The sequence below is a fragment of the Lycium barbarum genome, chromosome 2 (assembly GCF_019175385.1).
Source record: "Lycium barbarum isolate Lr01 chromosome 2, ASM1917538v2, whole genome shotgun sequence".
Taxonomy (NCBI): Eukaryota; Viridiplantae; Streptophyta; class Magnoliopsida; order Solanales; family Solanaceae; genus Lycium; species Lycium barbarum.
In genome coordinates, this window is record NC_083338.1 from 19,514,010 (window position 1) to 19,520,009 (window position 6,000).

General features: G+C 35.3%; 1 pseudogene; it reads left to right on the top strand.

Moving 5' to 3' along the window:
• The first annotated feature begins 2,009 nt into the window (after positions 1-2,009).
• On the top strand, positions 2,010-4,729 carry LOC132628436 (probable disease resistance protein At4g27220; annotated as a pseudogene).
• The last annotated feature ends 1,271 nt before the right edge of the window (positions 4,730-6,000 follow it).

Genomic DNA, 6,000 nt, shown 5'->3' on the forward strand with positions numbered 1-6,000 from the left:
TTGGGTGTGGGTTCGCGGGAACTCATAGATTTTATCTGAACTTTGTATTTATAACGTGAAACCTTTCAAATATATAAGAAATTTGAGCTGAGAACCCAGTAACAACAGACATTGCTAGCTGGGAACCCATAAGCTTCAAATCCTGGATCCGCCTCTGATCATCATATACTTAACTAGGTGTGTTTCAATACATAGATGATGATAGTTCAGGTAGAAAAAGAGGACAACCGATACTTGGGGTCTGACTCGTGAAAAATTTATAGTTCAGGTGTGTTTTTGAATTTTTACCTTATCTTATGTTAAAAGCCAAACATCTCTTTCATCTTTTCCTTAGGTTACTGGTGTTAGCATGTCTTTGATAGTTATTTTGGACTGGCCGAATAATATATCACTTTAACTGCTAAAAGAGAAGGGAAGAAATGGAAAAAATAGAGGAAGGCAAGCAGAGGAAAGTCAGCAAATGAGAATCTTGTATGTTCACTTCCATAATTTTCCTTATAGCGAACAAGGGCTTAAACATGACTCATTTGAGAGCTTAAACAAATGTGTGAAACTGTGAGGGAAAATTCCAAAAGCAACAGTTACTTTTCTTCCATATGGAATTATCAGACTTGCACTACTTTTAAGACTTCTAGTTAGTCCCTAATCTCATTTTAATGCATTCTTTTTGACCCCACTCTCCCTCTATTTATTCTCAAATCTAAATGCAGGACTCATAAATCTCAGCGAATATATATATATAACGTGTGTGTGTGACTGGTAAAAGGTAAGTATGAGAAAAAGTGATAATGTTGTATGTCCACTTTAATAATTTTCCTTATTGTGAACAACGGCTTCAACAAGAATCATTTGAGAACTTATTTATTTGTGTAAAACTAGGAGGGAAATACAATGCTAAAGGAAAATTCCAAAAGCAACAATTACCTTTCCTTTTTTTCTACTTTTCTGTGTCTGCCATATGGAATCAGATTTTCACTACTTTACAACAACAAATCCTGTGTGATCCCACAAGTGGGGTCTGGAGAGGGTAAGATGTACGTAGACTTTGTTGCTGTTTTTGAGCTTTTTTTTTCATGCCAAGTTCTGGGAGTGGGCGTTCGGGCCGTCAGATTGGACATGAAAATTTCTGTTTGGATTTTTGGTTTCCGAATTGAAGAAATTACAATTCAAATTCAATACAAAGAAGCTCGGATCGGATTAAATATTTTAAGTTCGATTTCGGATTAATCGGTTTGGATATTTTGAGTTTTCGGTTCTGACTTTTAAGCATTTATGGCAGGTCTATCAGGAACGAAATTCATTGCCTAGTTACCAAGTTATAGGTCTTAGCGTAATGTGGAACCAAATATGTAGATTCAGCAAAGAATTGTTACCACTAGACCACAAGGTATCAAATCGCATAGTTCAGTTCTACATTATTCACTCTGTTTCATTGGAAGTTGTCTTATTCTTTAAGTTGTGAAGTAAACTCCAGGTTTGCAAGTTATATATTATGTTTATTTTAGTATAAAATTTTGTTTTGGACTTAATATTATAATGGGTAGGGTCGTAGGGTACTAATCTATTGGACCTTTGGACTAATAGGTATTAGGAACAATATATATGACTAGGGCTAATATAAGGTATAAAAGTTTCGAATTTTCGGATATCAGAAAATCCGAGGTACTAAATCCGAAATCCAAAAGGTTTGAAAATAAAATCCGAAGTCCAATCTATAATCCAAAAATCCAAACAAAATACTTTAAAAATTTGAATTTCGGATTGACCCAAACTATGCCCACCCCTACAAAGTTCTCCATTACTGCTCTTTCAGCTTTCATTTCACACCGAATTCTCCAACACTTGTGCTTTTTGAGCTTTCATTTCATATCACCTTTACTTCCCAGTAACTAAGAAAATCAGTCATAAAGAGAGAATTAAAAAAAATTACTAGAGTTCTGACTTCAGAGTACAAAAAGGCTTATTACTAAACTAAACTAGCTACTCAACTGGTAGCAAAAGAGATAGATATGGATATCTTATCTAATGTTGTGGACAAGTTCACAGATTGCTTGATCCAGCTGGTTGTGCAAGAGATTGGGTATTTATTTTACTACAAAAGCAAAATCAAATCTCTGGATAAAGAATCTGATAAGCTGGAGAATATCAGAAGTGGGGTACAGCAAGGAGCGGAGGCTGCCCGGAGAAACTTACAAGTCATTTCACCCAACGTTGAATCTTGGTTAACTAGTGTAAATACGACTACTGCAGACGTAGTGAGTATACTGCAAGGTAGAGCTGAGGAAGAGGTCATGGAAGCTTTCAGAGATGAGGGGTTCATTATTATTGGGATATGTGGTATGGGTGGTGTCGATAAGACGACACTGGCTGAAAAAATCAGACAAAGGGCAAAACAAGAAAGGTTGTTTGATGAAGTTGGCATGGAAACTGTTAGTCAACAACCAGACTTGAAAAGAATTCAGGGTGAGATTGCAAAAGAAGTCGGGCTGACATTAGAATCGGAAAATTTGTGGAGTCGTGGAGATCGGCTCCGTTCAAGGTTAATGGATCAGGAGAGTATCCTTGTAATCTTGGATGATGTTTGGGGACTCTTGATCTCTAAAGAAACTTGGAATTCCCAGTGGTAGCAACCACAACCACCGGTACAAGGTGGCACTGACAACACGTCTCCGAAATTTTTCTGAAACAATGGAGGCCCAAACAATCTTGAAAGTTGGAACCTTATCTGATAGCGTAGCATGGATTCTTTCTAGGAAGAAATCCGGTAATTCAGTTGATTATCCTTCACTTCTTCACATAGCAAAAGATGTTGCGAAAGAATGCAAGGGGTTGCCGCTTCCAATAATTACGATTGCAAGAGCACTAAAGTGTAAAAGCAACACTTCATGGGAAGATGCCCTTAAACAATTACAAAGATCAACACCAAAAAATATCCAAGGAGTGATTAAAAATGTTTATCAATCTCTCAAGCTAAGCTATGATAAGTTGGTTGTGATGAAGTAAGGTGTTTATTTTTTCTTTGTTCCTTGTTCAAGGAAGATAGTAATATCTGGCCTGAACAGTTACTTAGATATGGAATGGGCTTGGCATCTTTTCAGAAATTGAAAATTTAGAAGAAGCAAGAAAGAGGGTTTATCATCTGTTAGAAACATTGAAAGATCGTTTCATGTTATTCCAACGTTCAGGCATATATTATGTCAAAATACATGATGTGGTCCGTGACATGGCTATATATATTACTTCTGAGGGAAAGCATGCATGTTTTTATGGTAATTCACAGTGTGAACTCAAAAGAGTTCCCGAGAAGAACTTCTTATGAGCCATACAATCACATGTCAATTGTTGCAAAAAATTTGATGAGCTTCCTAAACTAATATTTTGCCCAAGTCTTGATTTTCTAATGTTAAAACTATTTGAAGAGCCATTCAAAATACAGGACAACTTTTTTGTTGGAATGAGAAAAATCTATGTCTTAATCCTGAGTGGATATACAGACTCCATTTTTCCTTTTCCAGTATCTGTTCAGTTGTTGTCAAATCTGCGAACGCTATCTTCGATTAATTTAAGGTTGGATAATAGATCCATTATTAGCGAACTAGTCACTTTATAAATTCTCAGCATTAGAGATTCTTACTTAAAGGTGCTGCCGGTGAAGATAGGAAAACTACTGCCGGTGAAGATAGGAAAACTAACCAATCTAATTATGTTAGAGTTTTGGAATGAGGAAAAAGCACTTGAAAGGATTTCACCAGGGGTCTTATCAAGGCTAGCTCGATTGGAGGAACTACATCTAGTGGCAGTAGAACATTGTAGTTACTCCAACTTGAGGGAGCTGGAATCCTTATCAAGATTGACTGCACTGACATTAATTGAATGTTCCGGAGATGGGATTTATTGTAACTTGGACCTTCCCTCCAAGTTAACTCAATACTATCTATATATGGGCCAACAAGTTCATGAGTACCTCGATAGTGAACTCCTGGATGATCACAACAGGATTATAGATCTCGAGGTCACTGAGACCACACCATTGGGTGATTGGATCCACTGCCTATTGAGGAAGAGCCAACATGTACATTCAACTGGAACGGGCTCCAAGAATGTGCTGACTGAGTTGCTGCTCGATGAATTTCAAAACATGAAAGATCTACCTCTGGCTGATTGTGATTCAATGACGCCTTTATTGAATATCCACTCTCAGAATAATATACTGTTCCCCAGACTCAAAAGTCTGGAGGTAAGCGGTTGTCCTAGTCTATAGTACTTTTTTAGTGACACTGTTGAAGGCATTGAGTTCCCTCAGTTATAAACAATGGACTTTCGCTCCTTCTATGAGTTCAAAAATTTCTAGCCTACAACCGACAACTCTGTCATCGAGTCAAAACCTCTTTTGATGAAAAGGTATGCTTCTACTGTTTTAAATGGGACGTATCTTGGAAAAAGAAATTATTTTTTAGTTTTAGTTTGAAAGGAGTTTATGAATTAAAATATTACCTTATCCTTGAGCATTAAAGATCTTTACTTACTTAATGTTTTATTTTTTCTTTTATATACAACATTCTTTTTTTCTTTACCTAAGTACTTTATCTATAACTTAAGTTATTTTTGTCTTATTCTTAATGGTAAATATTTTAGTAATTTTACTGTTTTAACTAGTTAAAGTTTAATAACTTTAATGTGGCAAAAGATAGTTTTTGTTATTTTACTGTTGCAACAGATACGTGGGTAAATCTCACCAATCATTCATGAAAATAACCGTATTTTAGAGTCACGAATCCTTATATTCTTTTGTCAGTTTATACTTCAATTAAGTTTCACGAATTAAAAAATCACGCTAATTCTAATTCCACCCTTCCATTTAAGTACTTAGTTTTCCACTACTCGTTACTTTGATGTAAGATGAGATATGGTTCATTTTTCAATTTGTACTTGAAGCTATATTGAATCTTCATCCCTTATAAAAAAATACAAGGCCTTCAACATTTGCATTTTGATACGCTCAAATTTACACTTTTAATAGCGTAAAGCGGACGATGTCAAATATAGTAACCCAACGAGGTTGGGGTCGAATCCCACAGAGAATATGACGTGAAAAGTTTACTAAACAAGTATTATACTAATCTTGCGGTCTTGGTGTATTCCAGAAAAAGGGTTTTATAGTTGTTTTGGTTTGTGGACTAATTTAAAGTGATTAGAAATTTAAAGTTGTAAATATATGGGTAAAAAGAACCAAGGTTGTGTTCTCGTTAGATAAAGTGTATGATCATGGGTATCGATCTTGATATACTTCTAATGGATTGTTTTTTATGGATGCACTTAACCGCTATGTGAATCTGAACTATTTCCCAATAAGAAAAGATTATTTCTTTCTATGCTTTTTCCAAAGATAACAAAGTATGCATGAAGAACGGTTAATTATGCCAAGTAAATTCCTCTTATTCCTAAGTGAATTTATTAAACAAGATTTAAAGCCTTGAGTTCTTGTTATTTGTTCTTACCTAACCCTAGTTATTTTCCCAAATAAACTAAAGTTTAAGACGTTAGCTAATGTTTGCAACCACTAACTATATGATGAAAACACAGAACAAATAAATCCTAACAATCCATTATGCATATATCATTCACGATCCCCAATCACAAAACACCCATCCTTGGGTTTACAACCTTAGTAAAGGTGTTTAGCTACTCATGGCAACAAGAAAACAATAAAAGGTTGAAGATTACATAATTGAATTTTGTATTAAACTTACGAATAAAACTTGAAAGTAACGAATGTATTTGTCTGGAAAATCTTCAAAAGCAATAACAACTCAAAAGTAATTACTACAAGTCTAAAACTCCAGATGTCTGAAAAAAATAAAACCTAAACAGGTATTTATACAAGTTAAACTCGGAATAATCAATCTAGTCCTGTTCCAGCTCGGCTTGCACTTTGACGGGCTGTCGTTGCACTTTGACGGTCGTCGACATGTTCGACGAGCATGACGACGATATGATAAC